Source organism: Triticum dicoccoides, chromosome 5A (genome assembly GCF_002162155.2).
Source record: "Triticum dicoccoides isolate Atlit2015 ecotype Zavitan chromosome 5A, WEW_v2.0, whole genome shotgun sequence".
Taxonomy (NCBI): Eukaryota; Viridiplantae; Streptophyta; class Magnoliopsida; order Poales; family Poaceae; genus Triticum; species Triticum dicoccoides.
In genome coordinates, this window is record NC_041388.1 from 693,746,867 (window position 1) to 693,765,672 (window position 18,806).

An 18,806-nucleotide genomic window follows, 5' to 3' on the forward strand; every position below is an offset into this window, starting at 1 on the left:
TTGTTGACCATCAACACTTGATGCTCCTTCTTGATTTCTACTGAAGGAAATATGCCCTAGAGGCAATAATAAAGTTATTATTTATTTCCTTATATCATGATAAATTTTTATTATTCATGCTAGAATTGTATTAACCGGAAACATAATACTTGTGTGAATACATAAACAAACAGAATGTCACTAGTATGCCTCCACTTGACTAGCTCGTTGATTAAAGATGGTTATGTTTCCTAGCCATTAACATGAGTTGTCATTTGATCAACGGGATCACATCATTAGGAGAATGATGTGATTGACTTGACCCATTCCGTTAGCTTAGCACTCGATCGTTTAGTATGTTGCTATTGCTTTCTTCATGACTTATACATGTTCCTATGACAATGAGATTATGCAACTCCTGTTTACCGAAGGAACGCTTTGTGTGCTACCAAACATCACAATGTAACTGGGTGATTATAAAGGTGCTCTACAGGTGTCTCCGAAGGTACTTGTTGGGTTGGCGTATTTCAAGATTAGGATTTGTCATTCCGATTGTCGGAGAGGTATCTCTGGGCCCTCTCGGTAATACACATCACTTAAAGCCTTGCAAGCATTGCAACTAATGAGTTAGTTGTGGGATCATGTATTACAGAACGAGTAAAGAAACTTGCCGGTAACGAGATTGAACTAGGTATTGAGATGCCAACGATCGAATCTCAGGCAAGTAACATACCGATGACAAAGTGAACAATGTATGTTGTTATGCGGTATGGCCGATAAAGATCTTCGTAGAATATGTGGGAGCCAATATTAGCATCCAGGTTCCGCTATTGGTTATTGACCGGAGACGTGTATCGCTCATGTCTACATAGTTCTCGAACCCGTAGGGTCCGCACGCTTAACGTTTCGATGACAATTATATTATGAGTTTATATGTTTTGATGTACCGAAGGTTGTTCGGAGTCTCGGATATGATCACGAACATGACGAGGAGTCTCGAAATGGTCGAGACATGAAGATTGATATATTGGAAGCCTATATTTGGATATCGGAAGTGTTCCGAGTGAAATCGGGATTTTACCGGAGTGCCGGAGGGGTTACCGGAACCCCCCCGGGGGTTAATGGGCCATAATGGGCCTTAGTGGAGAAGAAGAGAGGCGGCTAGGGCAAGGGCCGCGCGCCCCTCCTCCTAGTCCGAATAGGACAAGGAGAGGGGGCGGCGCCCCCCCCCCTTTCCTTCTTCTCCTCCACCTCTTTCCCCCTCTTCTCCTAATCCAACAAGGAAAAGGGAGGGAGTCCTACTCCCGGTGGGAGTAGGACTCCTCCTGGCACGCCCTTCCTGGCCATCCGCACCTCTCCCTTGCTCCTTTATATACGGGAGCAGGGGGCACCCTAGAGACACAACAATTGATCGTTTGATCTTTTAGCCGTGTGCGGTGCCCCCTCCACCATAGTCCACCTCGATAATACTGTAGCTGTCGGGGATATACCCCGCGGCGTAAACCGGCCGGAAGTATAACCCGGCCGGACTAGGCGTTTCATTGGTAAACCGCCAGAGGATTGGCGGTTTACGTGATTGGCGGTTTACATGTCTGGCGGTTTACGTGTCTGGCGGTTCACTGTTATGACGATTCACGAGCCTAAAGACTCATTGGTGACCCTGCGCGTGTTCCGGATGGATGACAAGGCCCAAGGCCCAGCATGCAGGTTTATGTTAATGGTGGGCCGGTTTAAGAGGAAAGGCATGAGGAACATTATCTTACAAGGAGCTAAGACCTGGACTTGTATCCGGTTTGTATTAAAATAGATTAGTCCTAATCCTAATAGGACTCTACATGTAATCCGCCCCTCCAACATATATAAGGAGGGGCAGGGCTCCTCAAAAGGGGACAAGATTCACAAGTTCCACAGGTTGGACAAGTTAGGTTTAGACAATAGCTCTCGAGATAGAGCACTCTTGTAACCATGACCATGATCATCAATATCAATGAAGAAGGATGTAGGCTTTTACCTCCACCGTGAGGGGCCGAACCTGGGTAAAACATCGCGTCTCTTGTCCCGCTCAACCCCTCTCAAGCTACCACATAGATGCGTTGGTCTCGTGACTAAGTCCTGACACTAAGGACATCTGTCATGACAGTTCCACGACAGTTGGCGCCCATTGTGGGGCCTGCGCACGATGGTGTTGAGTTCTTGGAGGGCGCTATCTCAGGGATCAAGAAGCTCCGTCCGGCTTAATGAAAAAGTTCCGGTCGGTTTGTCGGAGAGTTCCAGTCGGCTTGCCGAAAAAGTTCCGTCAGGCTCATCGAAACGTTCCGCCGGTTCGTCGGAAATTTCCGGCCGGATCATTGAAAAGTTCCGACCGTCTCGACGAAAGGTTCTATCTGAATGATCAAAACGTTCCGATCGCCTCGACGAAAAGTTCAGTCCGACTCGCCGAAGGGTTCCAGCCGCATCGCCGAAAGGTTCTGTCCGACTCGTCAAAGAGTTCCGACTTCGGCTACAGAAAAGTTCCGAATTATCAAATACTTCCGGATTAGCAAAAAGTTCCGGCCGGATTATCAAGAGGTTCCAGCTCAAAAGATTCCGGATTATCAAAATTTCCGGTTGGATTATCAAGAGGTTCCGGTTCAAAGGTTCCGGATTATCAAAAGTTTTGACCGGGTTAAACAGAGGTTCCAGCTCAAAAGGTTCCGGATTATCAAAAATTCCGGTTGGATTATCAAGAGGTTCCGGTTCAAAAGTTCTGGATTATCAAAAGTTCCGGCCGGATTATCAAGAAACTCCGGTTCCAAAAATTCCGGTTCAAAAAATTCCGGCCAGGTTATGTGGAGACCTCAGGCATTACAAGACACAGAACCAATCAACTCTTTTGTCAAAACAAAAGAAGCACTATGCATTATTCGGCGCCAGCGTCCGGCAAAAAATACCAGGTGCTATCGTTTCTATGTATTTTATCAGTACATGTTAATTCATCCGACAACAATTACTCTGGCCTGTAATATTTTTATGCAGGACAACTATTAAAAGAAAAAGGGGTGGTGTTATATCATGGATGCACGTTCGGCTGTATCGCGCGGCTTCACGGACAGGGTGTCACGGTCCGGTTTACGTCAACATACTGGTTGACTCGCCCGTCTGCACCACCTTACAACACCACGGACGACTTGCCCGTCCGCCATGGCCACCGGTTCATGCGTCCACGCCAGCTTACAACATGGAGGACAACTTGCTCGGCCTCCCCGGATTACAACGCCGGGCCGACTCATCTGTCTGCTCCTACGGTTAAATCGGCCGTGATTAATTTTAGCATCATTGTGGTGATCATCAACTCGATGGCGGATAATTTCCGGCCTAGCACATCAGGTGATATCCATCTAAAATATATTTTATTAGCACATATTATTTTTGTCAAAGAACAGTTTACCTGTGCCTTGGTCTGCAATATTGTTTATGCAGGACAATTGTTCATTGCAAAAGCTATGGCTGTGTCATGGATGTATAAACTCGCGCAACCATTATGAATGCGCTAGTATCTTACCATGCCATCAAGCTCGGTGAATATATGTGCAAACCGCCATTCTGCAGACCGGTTTACATCAATATGACGTGGCTAAGTCGCCCGTCCACGCAGGTTTACAATGCCGCGGCCGACTCATCTGTCTGTGCCGCCTTTGAAAGCCGCAGTCGTCTTTGCTGTCCGTCTCTCACGGCCTGGCCTACATCAACATACCGGGCCGCACCTGTCTGCATGAGCTGTTTATTGGGTATGAGCAAGTCACAGCTTGGGTAGCCCGGTTTTCTTTCAAATTGGAGACAAATTATCATCAACCATCGTTTGCACTGGATGGTTCAATGGGCAGGCGCACAAGTCGCCGCCACTACCGTTTTGATTAACTTCAAATCGCCAGTTGGAAGGAACCATTGGCCGAGTTGTTGACACCGCTCATATGGGATCATTTACAACCCGCCGCAGTCACCTCAACCTTCTATGGATTCACATTGTGCTATCAACACCAATGATATACAAGTTACGCCGGTTTATATCACAGTAAAATATGGAGAATCTCAAGCCAACTCCTCGAGTCACCTTGAGACTTGGGGGCTACAATGATATGACTTAGCAAACGTTGCTGGTTTTCAGTGAAGTGAAGAACCCCAATACGTTGGAGGGAAAGATAACCCGGTCCCGGATTCACATCGTGCTGTCAGAAGATTTCCGGATTAGAAAGTATATGACAGTTACAAAATCCCGGCTCAATGAAGAAGTTTCGGGTCATCAGAAAAGGATTCCGGTTTACAATCCGGTACAAGGGAAATTTGTTCTCCGACAAAGCTCTGAAGCTCTCAAATCCGGTTTAAGAATTTCCGGTTCAAAAAGGAATTAACTTCTCGCAAGTTCGAGTTTAAAGGCCGTCAGAAAATTTCTGGCTAAAAATGAAGATTCCGGTTTAAAATCCGGTTCAAGGGAAAGATGTCTCCCACAAAGCTTTGAAGCTCTCAATATCCGGTTCAAGATCCCGGTTCAAAGAAGAATTTATCTCTTGCAAAAAGTTAAAAATTGCCGAAGAGGACCTACTGCCACAATGCGCGGTTCAAACATGGGTATCCCGCCTTACTGGCCTGACATATTATTGATCACATGGGGTCGTCTGCTTCATAAAGCGGGGTCTTTGTTCTTTTACATCATGCGTGGTTACACGGAGTTGTTCTGTCTTAAAGCGGCCTCCGGTTTACGCCTTGAAAATTTTATAAACATCACTTGGGGGCTTGGTCATGTCCGAACTGATGCAATACCTTTTGATAGGAGAAAGCCACCAGATCACTTGGGGACATGGTCAAGTCTAAACCAGTCACGCCTCTTCATCGGCCTAAGGCCATAGAATCACTTGGGGGCTTGGTCGAACCCGAATCATTGCCACGCCTCTTGATCGGCATAATGCCACAGTTTCATTTGGGGACCTGGCTGACTTGAACCATAGCTACACCATTGGGGAGCTTGGTCGTGTCCGACCATGGTAACACCATCTGATCGGCTCAATAAGCCTCTTTTTGCAAATGGTTTTATCATTGCCTTTGCTTCAATATTTTCCTTGATAACTGTTTCTTTTATTTTTGTTGCGTTTTTAAATTGACAATTCTTAAACCGGTTCGACTGTCAAATTACAAATTGACGGAACATGGTCAAATCTTAATCCGGAGGCTATCTGCCCGGTTTGATTTTCTGTTACCATCCTATTATGGAGTAAACCGGTGTTTATCAACCCGGCTCGGCTTTCAACTACAAGTTGTCAGTACACGATCAAGTTATAATCCGGAGACTATCAGCCCGGTCTGGTTTGACAACGAGTCGCCAGTATTATATGTGGTTAAACCGGCGTTTATCACAACCCGGCATGGTTTTATCATAAACCGGCACAATATGGAAGGAGTTATCAGTATTCAAGATTTGGGTTATCACCCTTACTAAAAAAGTTGGTAAACCAACGATGTGATTCAATGTCATAGGTATGATCTATTTCATATTTGATTATTCTTAAGTGCAGCCTTGGTTATAAACCCGGGTTATATGTTGGGCATTATGACCCGTCCGGCGGTAAACCGCCAGGACACTTTAAACTTGTTGTATGCAGAAACAGGTTTGTTAAACCGGCCTGGCTTTGGACTATAAATCGCTAGTATATATATATTTGGGATTGCGCCATTGGAATCATGCGCTTATAAATCATTGGGTTATATTATTCAAATAGCCAAACTTGGCTGAATTTTCATTATGATATTGAATGAATAAGGTTTTCATCGGATTATATTATCTTGAATAGCAAACATGGCTGGATTTTTATGGTTATTAATAACCGGTATTATCGAGTTTTCAAAGTCGCTTTAGCGCAATGGCTATTATTTTATCAAAGGATATGATTTATTCTACAATGGAAGGAATAGTCCCGAGTCGCTTCAGGCTTACAACCCGGCACTCGGGGGCTACATTATTCAAATTGAGATTACATGAAAGTCTCATGTCGCTGCAAGCATGCACCATGACACTTGGGGGCTAATACAAAGTCATTTTTACTAGTCGTATTGAAGACCCGACTCATCATATTATAATGAGCCGACCCTTGGGGGCTACCAATTGCTCCTGTCAACAATTCAAGGTACACAAGTTTTCATCCATAATATTGAAAGATCCATTGCTCAGTTGGTAAAGCACAAAGACTCTTAACATTGTGGACGTGGGTTCAAGCCCTACGATGGATGCTACATTATAAGATGTTATTTTCATTCAAGTATATATCAAGTCCCGGTTCAGTATTATCTTACTAAGCCGGCCCTTGGGGGCTACACATCACTGCTAAAATCTACATTATTATATTTAAAAAGTTCCTGCTCATTATTGCATAATGACCCGGTCCTTGGGGGTTACACTGATTGAACTTTTTATAAGAAAATTACAAGTCCCAGGTTGCTGCAAGCATGACAACCCGGCACTTGGGGGCTACATATATGGAGTATTCAGTTTATATGATTGAGATGAACTAATCAGATTTCTTCAAGGTTGAAACACTTACTGGAGCAAGTCTTAAGTTATCATTATATTCTCCTCTTAAGACTTGGGGGCTATAGGTATTATGCATATAAAGGAGGAACATCTTCATTTTATCAGTTTTGAGCAAATCGGGAAGATCAATTACATGACCCGATGTCGACAACAATTATGACCCGGCGCCATCAATATTTATAAACCGGCCATTTTGGTAATATTAAACCGGCAAGTTTTACATCTTCAAACCGGCTGAATATCAGAAAAGTATTTTCAGACCAATATTTCTTAAACCGGCGCTTTGGGAGCTGAGTCAAAGGAGTTATTCTTCACAATATTTCTCGGTGACAAACCAATGTCGGCAAATTGATTATGAAGCTGGTATGTTGACCCGGATTTCCTAGAAGGAGGAAATAACAAGGACTTAAGGATGATCAGGTACTGGTTTACAAAAATTCTTAACCCAGAGCATAACCTGTCAAATTTGTTCTTGTGTTTATTTTGCAGCATAAGTTTACCATGAATAAATCCAAGCTAAACTTGGGGGCTAATGTCGGGGATATACCCCGCGGCGTAAACCGGCCGGAAGTATAACCCGGCCGGACTAGGCGTTTCATTGGTAAACCGCCAGAGGATTGGCGGTTTACGTGTCTGGCGGTTTACGTGTTTGGCGGTTCACTGGTATGACGATTCACGAGCCTGAAGACTCATTGGTGACCCAGCGCGTGTTCCGGACGGATGACAAGGCCCAAGGCCCAGCATGCCGATTTATGTTAATGGTGGGCCGGTTTAAGAGGAAAGGCATGAGGAACATTATCTTACAAGGAGCTAAGACCTGGACTTGTATCCGGTTTGTATTAAGATAGATTAGTCCTAATCCTAAGAGGACTCTACATGTAATCCGCCCCTCCTACATTATAAGAAGGGGCAGGGCTCCTCAAAAGGGGACAAGATTCACAAGTTCCACAGGTTGGACAAGTTAGGTTTAGACAATAGCTCTCGAGATAGAGCACTCTTGTAACCGTGATCATGATCATCAATATCAACGAAGCAGGATGTAGGCTTTTACCTCCACCGTGAGGGGTCGAACCTGGGTAAAACATCGCGTCTCTCGTCCCGCTCAACCCCTCTCAAGCTACCACATAGATGCGTTGGCCTCGCGACAAAGTCCCGACACTAAGGACATCTGCCGTGACAGTTCCACGACAGTAGCGGTGCTTAGGCAAAGCCCTGTGTCGGTAGAACATCATCATCGTCACCACGCCGTCATGCTGAAGAAACTCTCCCTCAACATTTGGCTGGATAGGAGTTCGAGGGACATCATCGGGCTGAACGTGTGCTGAACTCGGAGGTATCGTACGTTCGGTACTTGATCGGTCGGATCGTGAAGACATCCGACTACATCAATCATGTTGTGCTAACGCTTCCGCTTTCGGTCTACGAGGGTATGTGGACAACACTCTCCCCACTCGTTGCTATGCATCACCATGATCTTGCGTGTGCGTATGAATTTTTTTGAAATTATTACGTTCCCCAACAGTGGTATCAGAGCCAGGTTTTATCTGTAGATGTCATATGCACGAGTAGAACACAAGTGAGTTGTGGGAGATATAAGTCATACTGCTTACCAGCATGTCATACTTTGGTTCAGCGGTATTGTTGGATGAAGCAGCCCGGACCGACATTACGCGTACGCTTACGCGAGACTAGTTCTACCGACGTGCTTTGTACACAGGTGGCTGGCGGGAGTCAGTTTCTCCAACTTTAGTTGAACCGAGTGTGGCTACGCCCGGTCCTTGCGAAGGTTAAAACAACACCAACTTGACAAACTATCACTGTGGTTTTGATGCGTAGGTAAGAATGGTTCTTGCTAAGCCCAGTAGCAGTCACATAAAACATGCAACAACAAAGTAGAGGACGTCTAACTTGTTTTTGCAGGGCATGTTGTGATGTGATATGGTCAAGACATGATGCTAAATTTTATTGTATGAGATGATCATGTTTTGTAACCGAGTTATCGGCAACTGGCAGGAGATATATGGTTGTCACTTTATTGTATGCAATGCAATCACCCTGTAAAGCTTTACTTTATCACTAAGCGGTAGCGGTAGTCGTAGAAGCATAAGATTGGCGAGACGACAACGATGCTATGATGGAGATGAAGGTGTCATGCCGGTGACGATGGTGATCATGACGGTGCTTCAGAGATGGAGATCACAAGCACAAGATGATGATGGACATATCATATCACTTCTATTGATTGCATGTGATGTTTATCTTTTATGCATCTTATCTTGCTTTGATTGACGATAGCATTATAAGATGATCTCTCACTAAATTTCAAGATAAAAGTGTTCTCCCTGAGTATGCACCATTGCCAAAGTTCGTCGTGCCCAGACACCATGTGATGATCGGGTGTGATAAGCTCTGCGTCCATCTACAACGGGTGCAAGCCAGTTTTGCACACGCAGAATACTCAGGTTAAACTTAACGAGCCTAGCATATGCAGATATGGCCTCGGAACACTAAGACCGAAAGGTCGAGCATGAATCATAAAGTAGATATGATCAACATAGTGATGTTCACCATTGAAAACTACCATTTCACGTGATGATCAGTTATGGTTTAGTTGATTTGGATCACGTGATCGCTTAGAGGATTAGAGGGATGTCTATCTAAGTGGGAGTCCTTAAGTAATATGATTAATTGAACTTAAATTTATCATGAACTTAGTACTGATAGTATCTTGCTTGTCTATGTTGATTGTAGATAGATGGCCCGTGCTATTGTTCCGTTGAATTTTAATGTGTTCCTAGAGAAAGCAAAGTTGAAAGATGATGGTAGCAATTACACGGACTGGGTCCGTAACTTGAGGATTATCCTCATTACTACACAGAATAATTACATCCTGGAAGCACCGCTGGGTGCCAGGCCTGCTGTAGATGCAACTCACGATGTTAAGAACGTCTGGCAAAGCAAAGCCGATGACTACTCGATAGTTCAGTGTGCCATGCTTTACGACTTAGAACCGGGACTTCAATGACGTTTTGAACGTCATGGAGCATATGAGATGTTCGAGGAGTTGAAGTTAATATTTCAAGCAAATGCCCGGATTGAGAGATATGAAGTCTCCAATAAGTTCTATAGCTGCAAGATGGAGGAGAATAGTTCTGTCAGTGAGCATATACTCAAAATGTCTGGGTATAAAAATCACTTGATTCAACTAGGAGTTAATCTTCCGAATGATAGCGTCATTGACAGAATTCTTCAATCACTGCCACCATGCTACAAGAGCTTCGTGATGAACTATAACATGCAAGGGATGGATAAGACGATTCCCGAGCTCTTCGCAATGCTAAAGACTGCGGAGGTAGAAACCAAGAAGGAGCATCAAGTGTTGATGGTCAATAAGACCACCAGTTTCAAGAAAAAGGGCAAAGGGAAGAAGAAGGGGAACTTCAAGAAGAACAGCAAGCAAGTTGCTGCTCAAGAGAAGAAACCCAAGTCTGGACCTAAGCTTGAAACTGAATGCTTCTACTACAAGCAGACTGGTCACTGGAAGTGGAACTGCCCAAGTATTTGGCGGATAAGAAGGATGGCAAGGTGAACAAAGGAATATGTGATATACATGTTATTCATGTGTACCTTACCAGAGCTCGCAGTAGCACCTGGGTCTTTGATACTTGTTCTGTTGCTAATATTTGCAACTCGAAACAGGGACTACAGATTAAGCGAACACTGGCCAAGGACGAGGTGACGATGCGCGTGGGAAACGGTTCCAAAGTCGATGTGATCGTCGTCCGCACGCTACCTCTACATCTACCTTCGGGATGAGTATTAGACCTAAATAATTGTTATTTGGTGCCAGCATTGAGCATGAACATTATATCTGGATCTTGTTTGATGCGACATGGTTATTCATTTAAATCAGAGAATAATGGTTGTTTATTTATATGGGCAATATCCTTTATGGTCATGCACCCTTGAAGAGTGCTCTATTTTTGATGAATCTCGATAGTAGTGATACACATATTCATATTGTTGAAGCCAAAAGATGAAGAGTTGATAATGATAGTGCAACTTATTTGTGGCACCGCCGTTTAGGTCATATCGGTGTACAGCGCATGAAGAAACTCCATACTGATGGACTTTTGGAACCACTTGATTATGAATCACTTGGTACTTGCGAACCGTGCTTCATGGGCAAGATGACTAAAATGCCGTTCTCCGGTACTATGGAGAGAGCAAAAGATTTGTTAGAAATCATACATACCGATGTATGTGGTCCGATGAATGTTGAGGCTCGCGGCGGATATCGTTATTTTCTCACCTTCACAGATGATTTTAGCAGATATGGGCATATCTACTTAATGAAACATAAGTCTGAAACATTTGAAAAGTTCAAAGAATTTCAGAGTGAAGTTGAAAATCATCGTAACAAGAAAATAAAGTTTCTACGATCTGATCGTGGAGGAGAATATTTGAGTTACGAGTTTGGTCTACATTTGAAACAATGCAGAATAGTTTCGCAACTCACGCCACCCGGAACACCACAACGTAATGGTGTGTTCGAACGCCGTAATCATACTTTAATAGATATGGTGCGATCTATGATGTCTCTTACTGATTTACCGTTATTGTTTTGGGGTTATGCTTTAGAGACGGCTGCATTCACGTTAAATAGGGCACCATCGAAATCCGTTGAGACAACGCCTTATGAACTGTGGTTTGGTAAGAAACCAAAATTGTCGTTTCTTAAAGTTTGGGCCTGTGATGCTTATGTGAAAAAGCTTCAACCTGATAAGCTCGAACCCAAATCGGAGAAATGTGTCTTCATAGGATACCCAAAGGAGACTGTTGGGTACACCTTCTATCACAGATCTGAAGGCAAAACATTCATTGCTAAGAATGGATCCTTTCTAGAGAAGAAGTTTCTCTCGAAAGAAGTGAGTGCGAGGAAAGTAGAACTTGATGAGGTAATTATACCTACTCCCTTATTGGAAAGTAGTTCATCACAGAAACCGGTTCTTGTGACGCCTACACCAATTAGTGAGCAAGTTAATCATGATGATCATGGAACTTCAGATCAAGTTGTTACTGAACCTCGTAGGTCAACCAGAGTAAGATCCGCACCAGAGTGGTACGGTAATCCTGTGCTGGAGGTTATGTTACTAGACCATGACGAACCTATGAACTATGAAGAAGCGATGGTGAGCCCAGATTCCGCAAAATGGCTTGAGGCCATGAAATCTGAGATGGGATCCATGTATGAGAACAAAGTGTGGACTTTGGTTGACTTTCCCAATGATTGGCAAGCCATTGAAAATAAATGGATCTTCAATAAGAAGACTGACCCTAACGGTAATGTTACTGTCTATAAAGCTCGACTTGTTGCAAAAGGTTTCCAACAAGCTCAAGGGATTGACTACGATGAGACTTTCTCACCAGTAGCGATGCTTAAGTCTCTCCGAATCATGTTATCAATTGCCACATTTTATGACTATGAATTATGGCAAATGGATATCAAAACTGCATTCTTGAATGGATTTCTGGAAGAAGAGTTGTATATGATGCAACCAGAAGGTTTTGTCGATCCAAAGGGAGCTAACAAAGTGTGCAAGCTCTAGCGATCCATTTATGGACTGGTGCAAGCCTCTCAGAGTTGGAATAAACGCTTTGATAGTGTGATCAAAGCATTTGGTTTTGTACAGACTTTTGGAGAAGCCTGTATTTACAAGAAAGTGAGTGGGAGCTTTGTAGCATTTCTGATATTATATGTGGATGACATATTGTTGATTGGAAATGATATAGAATTTCTGGATAGCATAAAGGGATACTTGAATAAAAGTTTTTCAATGAAAGACCTCGGTGAAGCTGCTTATATATTGGGTATCAAGATCTATAGAGATAGATCAAGACGCTTAATTGGACTTTCACAAAGCACATACCTTGACAAAGTATTGAACAAGTTCAAAATGGATCAAACAAAGAAAGGGTTCCTGCCTGTGTTACAAGGTGTGAATTTGAGTAAGACTCAATGCCCAACCACTGTAGAAGATAGAGAGAAAATGAAAGATGTTCCCTATGCTTCAGCCATAGGCTCTATCATGTATGCAATGCTGTGTACCAGACCTGATGTGTGCCTTGCTATAATTCTAGCAGGGAGGTACCAAAGTAATCTAGGAGTGGATCACTATACAACGGTCAAGAACATCCTGAAATACCTGAAAAGGACTAAGGATATGTTTCTCGTTTACGGAGGTGACAAAGAGCTAGTCGTAAATGGTTACGTCGATGCAAGCTTTGACACTGATCCGGATGATTCTAAATCGCAAACTGGATACGTGTTTACATTGAACGGTGGAGCTGTCAGTCGGTGCAGTTCTAAACAAAGCGTCGTGGCAGGATCTACGTGTGAAGCGGAGTACATAGCTACTTCGGAAGCAGCAAATGAAGGAGTTTGGATGAAGGAGTTCATATCTGATCTAGGTGTCATACCTAGTGCATTGGGTCCAATGAAAATCTTTTGTGACAATACTAGTGCAATTGCTTTGGCGAAGGAATCCAGTTTTCACAAGAGAACCAAGCACATAAAGAGACGCTTCAATTCCATCCGGGATCTAGTCCAGGTGGGAGACATAGAAATTTGCAATATACATACGGATCTGAATGTTGCAGACCAATTGAGTAAGCCTCTTCCACGAGCAAAACATGATCAGCACCAAGGCTCCATGGGTGTTATAATCATTACTGTATAATCTAGATTATTGACTCTAGTGCAAGTGGGAGACTGAAGGAAATATGCCCTAGAGGCAATAATAAAGTTATTATTTATTTCCTTATATCATGATAAATGTTTATTATTCATGCTAGAATTGTATTAACCGGAAACATAATACTTGTGTGAATACATAAACAAACAGAATGTCACTAGTACGCCTCTACTTGACTAGCTCGTTGATCGAAGATGGTCATTTGATTAACGGGATCAAATCATTAGGAGAATGATGTGATTGACTTGCCCATTCCATTAGCTTAGCACTCGATCATTTAGTATGTTGTTATTGCTTTCTTCATGACTTATACATGTTCCTATGACAATGAGATTATGCAACTTCGGTTTACCGGAGGAACGCTTTGTGTGCTACCAAACATCACAACGTAATTGGGTGATTATAAAGGTGCTCTACAGGTGTCTCCGAAGGTACTTGTTGGGTTGGCGTATGTCGAGATTAGGATTTGTCACTCCGATTGTCGGAGAGGTATCTCTGGGCCCTCTCGGTAATACACATCACTTAAAGCCTTGCAAGCATTGCAACTAATGAGTTAGTTACAGGATGATGTATTACAGAACGAGTAAAGAGACTTGCCGGTAACGAGATTGAACTAGGTATTGAGATACCAACGGTCGAATCTCGGGCAAGTAACATACCGATGACAAAGGGAACAACGTATGTTGTTATGCGGTCTAACCATAAAGATCTTTGTAGAATATGTGGGAGACAACATGAGCATCAAGGTTCCGCTATTGGTTATTGACCGGAGACATGTCTCGGTCATGTCTACATAGTTCTCGAACCCGTAGGGTCTGCACGCTTAACGTTTCGATGATGATAGTTATATTATGAGTTTATATATTTTGATGTACCGAAGGTTGTTCGGAGTCCCGGATATGATCACGGACATCACGAGGAGTCTCGAAATGGTCGAGACATGAAGATTGATATATTGGAAGCCTATATTTGGATATCGGAAGTGTTCCGGGTGAAATCGGGATTTTACCGGAATACTAGAGGGGTTACGGGAACCCCCCCCCCCTGGGGTTAATGGGCCATAATGGGCCTTAGTGGAGAAGAAGAGAGGCGGCCAGCGCAAGGGCCGCGCGTCCCTCCCCCTAGTCTGAATAGGACAAGGAGAGGGGTGCGGCGCCCCCCCCCCCCTTTCCTTCTTCTCCTCCACCTCTTTCCCCCTCTTCTCCTAATCCACCAAGGAAAAGGGAGGGAGTCCTACTCCCAGTGGGAGTAGGACTCCTCCTGGCGCGCCCCTCCTGGCCGGCCGCACCTCCCCCCCTTGCTCCTTTATATACAGGGGTAGGGGGGTACCCTGGAGACACAAAAATTGATCGTTTGATCTTTTAGCCGTGCGCGATGCCCCCCCTCCACCATAGTCCACCTAGATAATACTGTAGCGGTGCTTAGGCGAAGCCCTGCATCGGTAGAACATCATCATCGTCACCACGCCGTCGTGCTGACGAAACTCTCCCTCAACACTCGGCTGGATCAGAGTTCGAGGGACGTCATCAGGCTGAATGTGTGCTGAACTCGGAGGTGTCGTACGTGAAGACGTACGACTACATCAACCGCGTTATGCTAACGCTTCCGCTTTCGGTCTACGAGGGTACATGGACAACACTCTCCCCTCTCGTTGCTATGCATCACCATGATCTTGCGTGTGCGTAGGAAATTTTTTGAAATTACTACGTTCCCCAACATCTACCTCCCCAGCCTTTAGCATTGCGAAGAGCTCGGGGATTTTCTTATCCATCCCTTGCATATTATAGTTCATCACGAAGCTCTTGTAGCTTGGTGGTAGTGATTGAAGAACTCTGTCAATGACACTATCATCAGGAAGATTAACTCCCAGCTGAGTCAAGTGGTTGTGGTACCTAGACATTCTGAGTATATGTTTACTGACAGAACTATTCTCCTCCATTTTGCAGCTGTAGAACTTATTGGAGACTTCAGATCTCTCAATCCGGGCATTTTCTTGAAATTGTAACTTCAACTCCTGGAACATCTCATATGCTCCATGACGTTCAAAATGTCGTTGAAGTCCCGGTTCTAAGCCGTAAAGCTTGGCACACCGAACTATCGATTAGTCATCAGCTTTGCTCTGCCAGACGTTCATAACATCTGGTGTTGCTCCTGCAGTGGGTTTGTCACCTAGCGGTGCTTCCAGGACGTAATTCTTCTGTGCAGCAATGAGGATAATCCTCAAGTTACGGACCCAGTCAGTGTAATTGCTACCATCATCTTTCAACTTAGATTTATCTAGGAACACATTAAAATTCAACGGAACAACAGCACAGGCCATCTATCTACAACAACATAGACATGCAAAATACTATCAGGTACTAAGATCATGATAAATTAAAGTTCAATTAATCATATTACTTAAGAACTCCCACTTAGATAGATATCCCTCTAATCAGCTAAGTGATCACGTGATCCATATCAACTAAACCATGTCCGATCATCACGTGAGATGGAGTAGTTTTCAATGGTGAACATTGAAGGAAATATGCCCTAGAGGCAATAATGAAGTTATTGTTTATTTCCATATAATGATAAATGTTTATTATTCATGCTAGAATTGTATTAGCCGGAAAGTTAGTATATGTGTGAATACATAGACAAACAGAGTGTCACTAGTATGCCTCTACTTGACTAGCTCGTTGAATCACAGATGGTTAAGTTTCCTAGCCATAGACATTAATTGTCATTTGATTAACAGAATCACATCATTAGAGAATGATATGATTGACTTGACCCATTCCGTTAGCTTAGCATTTGATCGTTTAGTATATTGCTATTGCTTTCTTCATGACTTATACATGTTCCTATGACTATGAGATTATGCAACCCCCGAATACCGCAGGAACACTTTGTGTGCTACCAAATGTCACAACGTAACTGGGGTATTATAAAGGTCCTCTACAGGTGTCTCCAATGGTACTTGTTGAGTTGGCATAGATCGAGATTAGGGTTTGTCACTCCGATTGTCGGAGAGGTATCTCTGGGCCCTCTCGGTAATGCACATCACTATAAGCCTTGCAAGCATTGTAACTAATGAGTTAGTTGCGGGATGATGTATTACATAACGAGTAAAGAGACTTGTCGGCAACGAGATTGAACTAGGTATTAATATACCGACGATCGAATCTCGGGCAAGTAACATACCGATGACAAAGGGAACAACGTATGTTGTTATGCGACTGGATCGATAAATATCTTCGTAGAATATGTAGGAACCAATATGAGCATCCAGGTTCCGCTATTGGTTATTGACCGGAGACGTGTTTTGGTCATGTCTACATAGTTCTCGAACCCGTAGGGTCCGCACGCTTAACGTTCGGTGACGATCAGTATTATGAGTTTATGTGATTTGATGTACCTAAGGTAGTTCGGAGTCCCGGATGAAATCGGGGACATGACGAGGAGTCTCGAAATTGTCGAGACGTAAAGATCGATATATTGGACGACTATATTCAGATATCGGAAAGGTTCCGAGTGATTCGGGTATTTTTCAGAGTATTGGAGAGTTACGGAAATACGGGGAAGAAGTATTGGGCCTCATGGGCCAGGTGGTGGAAGAGAGTAGGCAGGGCGCGCGCCCCCCTAGCCCAAACCAAATTGGACTAGGGGGCCAACCCCCTTTCCTCCTTTCCTCCCTCTCCTTCCTTCTCCCCTTCCCCCTTCCTTTCCTCCTCCTAGTAGGAGTAGGAAAGGGGGGTCCTACTCCTACTAGGAGGAGGACTCCTCCTCCTGGCGCGCCCTAGGAGGGCCGGCCGGCCTCCCCCCTTGCTCCTTTATATACGGGGGCAGGGGGCACCCTAGAGCACACAAGTTGATCATTGATCCATTAGCCGTGTGCGGTGCCCCCCTCCACCATAATCCACCTCGATCATATCGTAGCGATAGATGCTTAGGAGAAGCCCTGCGTCGGTAGCAACATCATCACCGTCATCACACCGTCGTGCTAACGAAACTCTCCCATGAAGCTCTGCTGGATCGGAGTTCGTGGGACGTCATCGAATTGAACATGTGCTGAACTCGGAGGTGCCGTGTGTTCGGTACTTGGATCGGTTGGATCGTGAAAACGTTCGACTACATCAACCGTGTTCTCATAACGCTTCCGCTTACGGTCTATGAGGGTACATGGACGATACTCTTCCCTCTCGTTGCTATGCATCACCGTGATCTTGCGTGTGCGAAGGAAATTTTTGAAATTACTGCGTTCCCCAACAGTGGCATCCGAGCTAGGTGTATGCGTAGATGTTATATGCATGAGTAGAACACAAAGGAGTTGTGGGCGTGGGTATATACATATTGCTTGCCGTCACTAGTTGATTCTTGATTCAGTGGCATTGTTGGATGAAGCGGCCCAGACCGACATTATGCATACGCTTACGCGAGACTTGTTCTACCACCGTGATTCACACACAGGTGGCTAGTGGGTGTCTTTTTCTCCAACTTTAGTTGAATCAGTTTCAATGAACATGGTTCTTTCTGAAGAACGGTTCTTGCTCAGCCCATAGCAGCCACGTAAAACTTGCAACTACAAAGTAGAGGACGTCTAACTTGTTTTTGCAGGGCATGTTGTGATGTGATATGGTAAAGACGTGATGAGATATAAATTGTTGTATGAGATGATCATGTTTTGTTAAAGTTATCGGCAACTGGCATAAGCCTTATGGTTGTCTATTTATTGCATAAGATGCATGCGCAAATAATTGCTTTACTTTATCGCTATGCGATTGCAATAGTTGCAAGAGCAATAGTTGGCGAGACGACCATGTGACGACACGTTGATAGAGATCAAGATGATGGAGATCATGGTGTCATGCCGGTGGCGCTAGAGATCATGACGGTACTTTGGAGATGGAGATCAAAGGCGCAAGATGATCACGGCCATATCATGTCACATATTTTGATTGCATGTGATGTTTATCCTTTATGCATCTTATTTTGATTAGTTCAGCGGTAGCATTATAAGATGATCCCTCACTAAATTTCAAGGTACAAGTGTTCTCCCTAAGTATGCACCGTTGCCAAATTCGTCGTGCCGAGACACCACGTGATGATCGGGTGTGATAAGCTTTATGTTCACATACAACGGGTGCAAGCCAGTTTTGCACATGCATAAATACTCGGGTTAAACTTGACGAGCCTAGCATATGCAGATATGGCCTCGGAACACTGAGACCGAAAGGTCGGGAGTGAATCATATAGTAGATATGATCAACATAGTGATTTTCACCATTGAAAACTACTCCATCTCATGTGATGATCGGACATGGTTTAGTTAATATGGATCACGTGATCACTTAGATGATTAGAGGGATGTCTATCTAAGTGGGAGTTCTTTAGTAATTTGATTAAATTGAACTTTAATTTATCATGAACTTAGTCCTGATAGTATTTGCATATATATGTTGTCGATCAATTGCTTGCGATGTAGCTCCCTATTTATTTTTGGTATGTTCCTAGAGAAAAATAAGTTGAAA